Source organism: Mauremys reevesii, linkage group 1, assembly GCF_016161935.1.
Source record: "Mauremys reevesii isolate NIE-2019 linkage group 1, ASM1616193v1, whole genome shotgun sequence".
NCBI lineage: Eukaryota > Metazoa > Chordata > Testudines > Geoemydidae > Mauremys > Mauremys reevesii.
Window position 1 is genome coordinate 160,658,224 of NC_052623.1, and position 11,536 is coordinate 160,669,759.

An 11,536-nucleotide genomic window follows, 5' to 3' on the forward strand; every position below is an offset into this window, starting at 1 on the left:
CCCTTGCAGAGGTTTCCCACAGGCAGTCTCAGAAAAGCTGCTCTAGCACCAGGCTTTTCCATGGATCCCCTCCCAATAAAGGAACCATCTTGAATGTTGTTTCTTGGGGCATTAGGTGTCAGAGAAAGACTGGGCAGAGCTGCTCCCTTTGATCCATTCTACTAGAAACCAGTAGCTCCTATAGCGAGTATAAAGGGCACTTGTCTCCTGCAGATCCCAGATTTGAGGCGGGAGATGGAATCACAAATATTCCATAGTGGGACAGACTTCACCTCTCTGTCAAATAACTTGAGCAGAATTCCATAAAGGAATCTGTGAGGAATTGTTCTCCCCTTTAGTACTCTCCCGCATTTTCTAACATGGATACGATTGAACTAGCCCAATTCAATCAATGCTGTCATGTGGAGGAGGTCCCTCCCAACCCATATAATCCTTGATTTGGAAAATCCATGACTGTAGGGCAAGACGTACCGGTAAGTTACCTTGACAGGGCCACAAGTTCTAAATCCTTTCTTAAAGCTTCTGGAAAATAAACTAATTCTCAGCTGACCCCTGCCCACAGAAAGAGTACCAACAATACATTAAGAACTCTGAATTTTTTAAAAAAAGGATTGTTTTTCTTTTAACTTTACTATAAATGCAGTGTGCAAGTCAACATATTGCCAATCTTATATCCCATCTGATCCTCCTCCCACAGAAGTCTGGATGACAACAATGCACAAATTGAGAGAAAATGAGAGAAGGAAAGGAATAGCAAACTGCATAGACACCTGTTATAGAAGTGTTGGGGAAGAGTTCATAAGGTTAAGGTTAATTTCATAAGGTTTTTCCTTTAAATGGCATTTGGTGTGTCATTTTCTTTCTCGTCCCCTCCCAAATATTGGAAGGGGAAACTCTCTTTTTTATATAAAAGTTTAGAGGAAAATACTTGTCTTAAGAATGTGATATGCTAAGCACTTCAAAGTCAGCTGTAAGGTTTGAGGAGTTCTGGAGTAGGTATTACCACTCCCTTGGGTCTGCAATAGAAGCTGAGCAGGGTTGCATTAGCTGAGGAGTAATGAAGTGCTGCCAGTATTTCAAGAATGGCTTCCTCCATATTTTTTGTCCTTAGGCTGTGACAAACTATGTCTCAGGAACATCTATGTTGGCAGGGTGTGGGGAAGGAAGGACTAGACAAGCCATTCATTTGTTTTCATGTATAAAACAAGCTTTTTTCTTAGCCATAAACACAGAGGGATACAAACAGATATGCTAAGCAGCTCCACTTTTGCTGGAACGGTTATACTTTCTTCATGAGTATAATATACTCTGTATTAAGAATTAACTTGTGAAATTTGAAGAGGGGTGGATGTGAAGACCTGGTAAAAGATCTGGGAGTATTTTTTTTAGGATTTTTCTTAAAATACCTGGTCCATTCCAAAGGAAACAAATTTGATATTCTGGGGCCTTATTCTGCCCCCACTGAAGTCAATAGAAAAAAATCTCATTGACTTCAGTGGTTTAGGAATGAGCCCCAGAAATAAGTCTACTCTGACAATGATAATTTAATTGTATCCAGAGCAGAGATAAGCTCTGTTGGAATCAGAGAAATCACCTCAACTTTCATCTTAAATCAGTGACAGGATTCTAAAAAGGGTTCCAGAGAGCAATCTCAGTGTCTAGTAGGCTGACCAGACAGCAAATGTGAAATATCAGGAGAGGAGGTGGCGGGTAATAGGAACCTATATAAGAAAAAGACCCCAAAATCGGGACTGTCCCTATAAAATCAGGACATCTGGTCACCCTAGTGTCTAGGTAGTGAAAAACTGCTCCAGTTCACAGATGTACTGCTGCTGGAGGAGGGATGAAAGCATATGGAGAAGGGTCTAAAATGGAACACTCTTTAAGGGCTAGAAGTCTGGAGTGCACTTGGCTGGCTTAACGGAGAGGATAAAACCACACAAAGTTATTCAACAACTTGTGATTGTAAATGCCAATTGAGCATCTGGTTATATAAGAAACTGTGAAGCTGTCACAGACCATGGTTGAGTGCCCCATCTCAGCCACACACTAGACTACTATGAAGGAATTCAGCCACTGGTCCCTGGAATTTTAAGACTCTGGACCGTGAATGGAGCCCAGACACTGGGTCCCTCTCTCTGTCTAGCATCCCTCTGGAATTCTGGTTCAAGACAGAGGTCAGAAGACAGTAGGAAGGTAATGACCAGCCTTACAATCAAAATGGAGTTTGCAGTCTCACACAGACATATAGAGAGTTCATAATCTCAAACAGAATTCACAAATTGCACAGACAAATTCCCCAATCATCACAGAGGTTATCGGGGGAAGGAAGGAGGACATAAGAAAAGGAGGTAGCTATGTTTAGTGTTGGCAAGCAGATGTGAAATTCTGAAAGTTGTAAGAAACTGGAACAGAGAGGTTTGTATACTATACAGTTATTAAGAAATAACTGTGCAGACCCCCTCATCCAGACACAGCGGATTTGCATAAGTGAGAAATAGTCATACAATTATGAGTTAGTAAGTGTACAGCTTCTTTTGCTCTGACAGCTGGGGAAATTTGATTTCAGTATTGTTAAATATCTCAAAACAGGATGTTCCCTCAGATTAATAACCATGCACAAAATAAATTGCAGAGCCAAAGGACAAGGAGTTTGTTAGCCAAGTACACAGTTATTTTGAGGTCAATATTAAGCAACATTGAACTACTTTTTAATAAAATGTCTTCTCCCTCCTCACCTTTGTTCCCTGAGAAATAAAATCATTATATATATGCCATATAATAAGAATACCTAGCTCTTATTGAGCACTTTTCATCAGCAGATGTCAAAACACTTTACAAAGGAAGATCAACATTATTATCCCCATTTCACAAATGGGGGCACAGCGAGGGGAAGTGACTTTCCACCCAGTAGGTCAGTGGCAGAGCACTAAGAAGTGCCATGTTTGTGTTTCCACATACTGAATGTATAGATTCCTGTGCAAACTAATGTGAAAAAAACATTCCTTTGCACATGTTACAGTTCATGCATAGGAAATGGATATTAAAAATTGACATACTATCACAAAACATTTCTCCATATGGGGTATCATGATTGGCTGATGTGAACACACTGTTCTGATTAGCTACTGTTCTCAGTGCTCCAGTTCCTTATGCCGACAACCAGCACTACTCCCTGTTACCCACTCAGTTTTAGCTATCTCAATATCAGCCCATTATCTTCCTTGCCCTTTGAAGTGGGGAATCCTCATCACTCCCTACATTGGATTGACACCAATAATTAGGTGAGGGTGACCAAATAGTTAGAAGTTGAAGTGGTTGTGCTTGTTTTGGGTACCTGAATAAGTTCTGAGGCCAATAGCTAATTATAACAGAGAGATTTAGAACAGCAAATCAGAATACAAAAATGTGCATGATCTATTACTGAGGCCAGGTCTGCACTACAGTACACTAACTCTACAAGCATCTACACTAAAATGTAGCTCCCACCAATGTAACTCGCCCACTACACTGGCTTAATAGCTCCACCTCCGTGAGAGATGTAGCCCTTAAATTGATGTAGTTAGGTCGATGCAGTGTCAGTGCAGACACTGCATTGCTTACATTGACTTTTGCTGTCCCACAATGCCCCACAATGATAGCCAAATTGTTGAAAGCACTCCTGGTGAGGACACACACTACTGACAAAAGAAGTATAGTGTGGACATACAAAAGCGATTTAATTACTTCAGTGGCTGTACATTGATGTAACTTAGGTCAACTTAATTTTATAGGTGTCACAGGGTAAGTGTGCCCTGTCCCTTCTTGGGACGGGGTGGGGGTAATGATGGCCCCACGGCTGAGTCTATACAACCATCCCTCGTCTTGGGGTAGCTTGGCCTAGGGGTAAAATTCAATATGTCTGACCTGTTCAGCAGGGCTGTGTGGCCTGGCGGCCAGAGTCAGTATGGCTGCCACCTCTCAGGGCTGCATGGCCCAATGGCCAGAGTCAGTATAATGACCCTCTTCAGTACGGCTGTTTGGCCTGGCAGCTGGTCAGGGGAGTGGGCTGCCTCGGGGTGGGAGGGAGGGATGTGGCAGCTGGGTAGGGGGGCCTAGGCCCTCCCTGCTCCACTATGTCCCAGCTCAGGGCCCTGTCAGTAGTAAATATGCCTGCCACTGAGTCAGTGGGAAATCCACCTGAAACACACTGACCCCACACAACACCATAACTAGTCCCCCTGAACTGCTTTCTACCCTGTTCCTGATGCAGCGTCCTGGGGTCTCTAGGCTCCTTGGTCAGTGCAGCTCCCAGCAGCTCCGACACTCCTTGGGCATTCTCCAGAGTCTCAGCGTCCCTGGCTTCCACCATCAGGGGCTTCCACAGTTCCCAGGCTGGAGCTCACAGCATGCATCCTCCCACTTCAGCAGTCAGCCCTGAATGAACTAAGCTGCTCCCCTTTATATCTAGTCTCCAACCAGAGCATGCCCAGCAGGGCAGCAGGGGTGAGGCCTCCATGGTCCAGAGAGTACAGTTAATTCTCGCAGTACCAGTGTGGGGCAAGTGCGCCCCATCACAGTCTGGTAGACTTGTCCTGAGAAATGACTACAGAGTCATCAGGCAAAAAAGACCCATTTAGCCAGAGCATAGATGACTGCATACACTGTCTATTTGATATGGGGTCTTATACTGCACCTATCATGCGGTACCTGAATACCAGCTCAGTGGTTTAGCAACTTCCCTGTGGTCATACTGGCTATGACAATTCAATTTTAGTGGAACTTAAAAACACCACTTCTGTTTATTTACATAGAAACAGATTTTCCAGACCAGATCACACCACTAGTCCATGAATTCCAAAATCCTACCTCTAGCAGTGGCTAGTACCAGGCATTTTTAGAGGAAACTGAACTCTTCCCCAACCCCATCTTGGCTCACAAATAATGCACCTAACCAGTTATGCAGTGCTTTACATGGGAAGCTGGGAATCCTTCCCAACTGCTGAGGCATCAGCTTAAGCACCGAAGTATGAGATTTAATTGCCTATTCCTTTTCTTCTTTCTTTATCCTCCCATACCTTCAGATGCACAGGGCATTCATTAGTTTCCACCATTTCGTCTGCTCTTATGCTGGTCTGTTTAGGCTTCTGAATGTCATGTTGATGGATTTAGCTTCTTTCTCTATTATTCTGTGTTAAGTTTCTCTAGATTACCCTCTTTTTTTCTTTCCAGGTTGAAAAAGTGGTGTAAAAGTCATGATGGTGGTATCCTTAAAGTGTCTTCTAAATATGTCCATTGTCATCTTCTTACAAGAGTGGCTAACAGGGGAGTTTTGCAAGGGAGTTTAGGGGATGAGTGTGAGGGGGGGCTAGATTCATTTAACATTCTTTAAAGACATAAACACTCCCTGATAAAAATAAAACATCAACAAAGGAATGCGCTGCAGGAGTAAAAAGAGACTGCAGGCAGAAGTCCATCAACACAGTGGGGGCTATCCAGTTTATTGCACCCAATGCAGCATGTATGATTACCTGCCCTATGGGCAGATGGCGTATGTTTGCATTTGGTGCAAAGAGCTCCTGGCCCTTAGAGACCATGTACTGGAGGAGCTCAGGGAGACTGAGGTACATAGATGAGATTTTCTAGGACACAGTAGACTGGTCTCACCCTCAGTCTGACAGCCTCTGTGCTGTGGAGGAGGATGAAAGTCTCAGAGAAGGAGAACATCCAGCTGGAGCAGAGGGAAAGGATCCATAGTTGGGACCCTCCTTCCAGATGATGTTGTGGTATCCTCTCGCACTGAGGATACCAGTCCGGGGGAGGGAACTCCAGTTATTAGGAAGAGACAGGTATTAGTAATGGGGGATTTGATCATTAGAAACAGATAGCTGGGTTTGCGATGACCGGGAGAGCCGCATGGTGATTTGTGTTCCTGGTGCGAAGGTTGCGGATCTCTCAAGACATCTAGATAGACTTATGTGTAGTGCTGGGAGGAGCTGTGGTTGTGGTACATGTAGGTACCAATGGCATAGGGAAAGATAGGAGAGAGGTCCTAGAGGCCAAATTTAGGCTGCTGGGTAAGAGATTGAAGTCCAGGACCTCCATGGTAGCATTCTCTGAAATGCTTCCAGTTCCACGTGCAGGGACAGTTAGACAGGCAGAACTGTGGGGTCTCAATGCGTGGATGAGACGATGGTGTAGGGAGGAGATTTATTAGGAACTGGTCTCTAAGGGCCAGGAGCTCTTTGCACCAAATGCAAACATACGCCATCTGCCCATAGGGCAGGTAATCATATATGATGCATTGGGTGCAATAAACTGGATAGCCCCCACTGTGTTGATGGACTTCTGCCTGCAGTCTCTTTTTACTCCTGCAGCGCAGAGATTTGGGAAAGGGAGAGCCTATACAGGAAGGATGGGCTCCACCTAAACCAAAGTGGAATCAGATTTCTGGCACTTAACATTAAAAAGGTCGTCGAGCAGTTTTTAAACTAAGGGCTGGGCGAAAGACAACAGGTGCGGAGGAGCACGTGGTTCGGACAGAGACATCCCTTAGGGGAGGATCTATTAATGGAGATTCTCTATGTCCTAGTAAGAAGGAGAGGATGGAAGATGATAAAATACAGGTAGGATCTGATGAGAAACAGTCAAATGAAAAAGAGTCCCATTCAACTACATCATGTAATAGCAGACAGCAAAAAAGTGACAAGTTTTTAAAGTGCTTATATACAAATGCTAGAAGTTTAAATAATAAGATGGGTGAACTAGAGTGCCTTGTATTAAATGAGGATATTGATAAAATAGGCATCACAGAAACTTGGTGGAATGAGGATAATCGATGGGACACAGGAATGCCAGGGTACAAAATATATTGGAAGGATAGAACAGGTCGTGCTGGTGGGGAGTGGCTGTATATGTGAAAGAAAGCATAGAATCAAATGAAGTAAAAATCTAAAATGAACCAAACTGTACCACAGAATCTCTATGGATAGTAATTCCATGCTCTAATAATAAGAATATAGCAGTAAGGATATACTACCAACCACCAGACCAGGATGGTGATCGTGACTGTGAAATGCTCAGGGTGATTAGAGAGGCTATAAAAATAAAATACTCAACAATAATGGGGGATTTCAACAATCCCCATATTGACTGGGTACATGTCACCTTAGGATGGGTTGCAGAGATAAGGTTTCTTGACACCTTAAATGACTGTTTCTTGGAGAAGCTAACCCACAAGAGGAGAGGCAATTCTTGATTTAGTCCTAAGTGGAGCATAGGATCTGGTCCAAGACATGAATATAGCCAGATTGCTTGGTAATAGTGACCATAATAGAATTAAATTTAACATCCCTGTGGTGGGGAAGACACCACAGCAGCCAAACACTGTAGCAATTAATTTCAGAAAGGGGGACTACACAAAAATTCAGAAGTTAGTTAAACAGAAATTAAAGGGTACAGTGCCAAAAGTGAAATCCCTGCAAGTTGCATGGAAACTTTTTAAAGACACCATAATAGAGGCTCAACTTAAATGTATACCCCAAATTAAAAAACACAGTAAAAGAACTAAAAAAGAGCCACCGTGGCTTACCAACCGTGTAAAAGAAGCAGTGAGAGATAAAAAGGCATCCTTTAAAAAGCGGAGGTTAAATCCCTGTGAGGAAAATAGAAAGGAGCATAAATGCTGGAAAAAGTGTAAAAATATAATTAGGAAGGCTAAAAATTGTTTTGAAGAACAGCTAGCTAAAGACTCAAAAAGTAATAAAAAATTTTTTGTAAGTACATCAGAAGCAGGAAGCCTGCTAAACAATCAGTGGGGCCACTGGACGATCGAGATGCTAAAGGAACTTTCAAGGACAATAAGGCCATTGCAGAGAAATTAAATTAATTCTTTGCATCAGTCTTCACGGCTGAGGATGTGAGGGGGATTCCCAAACCTCTGAAGAAACTCAAATGTGAAACTGCAGAACTACTAACTGTGGTTTGTAACGTATCATTTAAACCAGTTTCTGCACCAAATGACTAGAGGATAGCTAATGTGATGCCAATTTTTAAAAAGGGCTCCAGAGGTGATCCAGCCTGACTTCAGTACTATGCAAACTGGTTGAAACTATAGTAAAGAACCAAATTTTCAGACACATAGATGAACATAAATTGTTGGGGAAGAGTCAACATGCTTTTTGTAAAGGGAAATCATGTCTCACCAATCTACTAGAATTTGTTGAGTGGGTCAACAAGCATGTGGACAAGGGGGACCCAGTGGATATAGTGTACTTAGATTTTCAGAAAGCCTTTGACAAGGTCCCTCAATGAAGGATCTTAAGCAAAGTAAGCTATCATGGGATAAGAGGGAAGGTCCTCTCATGGACTGGTAACTGGTTAAAAGATAGGAAACAAAGGGTAGGAATAAATGGTCAGTTTTCAGAATGGAGAGAGGTAAATAGTGGTGTCCCCCAGGGATCTGTACTGGGACCAGTACTATTCAAAATATTCATAAATTATCTGAAAAAAAGGGGTAAACAGTGATGTGGCAAAATTTGCAGATGATACAAAACTATTCAAGATAGTTAAGTCCCAAGCAGACTGCGAAGAGCTACAACAGGATCTCACAAAACTGGATAACTGGGCAACAAAATGGCAGATGAAATTCAGTGTTGATAAATGCAAAGTAATGCACATTGGAAAGCATAATCCCGACTATACATATAAAACGTTGAAGTCTAAATTAGCTGTTACCACTCAAGAAAGAGATTTTGGCGTCATTGTGGATAGTTCTCTGAAAACATTCACTCAACGTGAAGTGGCAGTCAAAAAAGTGAACAGAATGTTGGGAATCATTAAGAAAGGAATATATAATACGACATAAAATATCATATTGCCACTATATAAATTCATGGTATGCCCACATCTTGAATATTGCTTGCAGATGTGGTGGCCCCATCTCAAAAAAGATATATTGGAATTGGAAAAGGTTCAGAAAAGGGTAACAAAAATGATTAGGGATATGGAAAGGCTGCTATATGAGGAGAGATTAATAAGACTGGGCCTTTTCAGCTTGGAAAAGAGACAATTAAGAGGGGATATGATAGAGATCTATAAAATCATGACTGATGTGGAGAAAGTAAATAAGGAAGTGTTATTTACTCCTTCTCATAACACAAGAACTAGGGGTCACCAAATGAAATTAATAGGCAGCAGGTTTAAAACAAACAAAAGGAAGTATTTTTTCATACAACACACAGTCAACCTGTGGAACTCTTTGCCAGAGGATGTTGTGAAGGTCAAGACTATAATAGGGTTCAAAAAAGAACTAGATAAATTCATGGAGGATAGGTCCATCAATGGCTATTAGCCAGAATGGGCAGGGATGGTGTCCCTATCTTCTGTTTGCCAGCAGCTGGGAATGGGTGATAGGGGATGGATCACTTGATGATTACCTGTTCTATTCATTTCCTCTGAAGCACCTGGCATTGGCCACTGTTGGAAGACCGGATACTGGGCTAGATGGACCTTTGGTCTGCCCCAGGATGGCCGTTTTTATGTTCATATTTGATGCTTTAAATTGATTTCCTCCACTGAGAATTTCTGGTGTTGCAAGAAACTCTTTCCAGTGGACTCTGAAGATCTCCCACATCCATTTACTTTAGAATGAAGTTATCTTCTTATCAGTTTCAGGGGTAGTTTTCTGTGACTCTACTCCATAAAGGAGTATAGACATGATGCTGGTGTTAAACATTCATCCTTTTGTCTGTGCCAATCATGCTACTTTTCCAGATCTTTTCAATGTTATGTATGTTGTTTTCTTCTTTTGATATTTGTTGCTTGATATCTAGACTAGTGTCACCAACACTGCACATCTCACTCCCTTGATGTACATGAATAATAAAGCAGACGTACAGGTTATTATCAATGTACTCTTTTATTGTATTCCCATGGAAACACCCTTCTTTTGATGCTAGTCAAGGCACACACAAATTCTTTTGTGCCTAAATTCTCCTTACTATGAGTACTGCCAAGTTAGCTGCATCTTTCTTGATGGATTTCAGACATGCCAGCACATTGGTATGTTTACCATAAGATCTCTGGCTTCGATTTGAAAGCATACACCGTTTCCAATAAGATTTACTCAGCTGTCCACAAGAGGGCCAGTTCTGTTGTCCTGATGAACAAGACTCATTTATAAGTGTCATAAACAGATAGTTAAGGGTTAATGTCTCTTTTACCTGTAAAGGGTTAAGAAGCTCAGTAAACCTGGCTGACACCTGACCAGAAGACCAATAGGGGGACAACATACTTTCAAATCTTGGTGGAGGGAGTTCTTTGTTTTGTACTCTTTGTTTTGGGGGTTGTTCCCTCTCGGGACTGAGAGGGACCAGACATCAATCCAGGCTCTCCAAATCTTTCTGAATCAGTCTTATGTTTCAGACTTGTAAGTAGCACAGGCAAGGCGTGTTAGTCTTATGTTTGTTTTCTCAACCTGTAAATGTTCCTTTTTGCTGAGAGGATTTTACCTCTGTTTGCTGTTACTTTGATCCTGAGGCTAGAGGGTGTTTTCTCTGGGCTATCTAAATTTAAGTACCCTGTAAAGTATTTTCCATTCTGATTTTACATGGATGATTTTTACCTTTCCTTTTCTTTAATTAAAAACTTTCTTTTTTAAGAACCTGATTGATTTTTCTTTGTTGTAAGATCCAGGGAATTGGGTCTGGACTCACCAGGAGTTGGTGGGGGAAAGGAGGGGGAAATGGTTAATTTCTCCTTGTGTTAAGATCTAAGGGGTTTGGATCTGTGTTCCTCAGGGAAGGTTTTGGGGAGACAGAAAGTGTGCCAGACACTGATTTCTGGCTGGTGGCAGTGTTACCAGATCTAAGCTAGGAATTAAGCTCAGAAGGGTCCATGGAGGTCCCCACATCTGTACCCTAAAGTTCAGAGTGGGGGAGGAAACCTTGACAATAAGCAAAAGTCATAAGATATAACAAGCAGATAAAAATCTATGAACTGGAATTTCTGAACACCACTATATCCAAATGAAAGAAAATTGGACCTAGCAATAGTTTAAATTTAAAATATTATTTACAGGTCCAAGACCAAACTATTTGAATTACTGGGAACACTCAGTATGCATGACAGAAAAAGATTTGTGAACATTTGAAGCATTTATTTAGACAGGCTCATGACATTAATTGTACACACTAGAAAAAAAGAAGTCCTAGGTGTAAAGAAAGGAGTTATTTCTGGGGAAAGTAAATATTTAATAAAGATAACCTATGCACTATTGAATATGTTTATCTACGTTATCATAATTGCATTTCCATGAAGGACTTCAGTCATCACACCAATCATATCGAGGCCCAACATTCCTTTAAAGAAACTCAAACAAAAACAACCAAAAAACAACCAACCAAACAAACAAAGGTATGAGGAAGGAGGTTTCTATTTATTGGGATGTGGTCATTTTCATTTTCTAATAGGAAAAAAGGCCTACCACACTTGTCCTTTGTGAAGTAAGGAGTGGTCATACATTATGTACCCTTGGTTGTGCGCTGATCTAGAGATG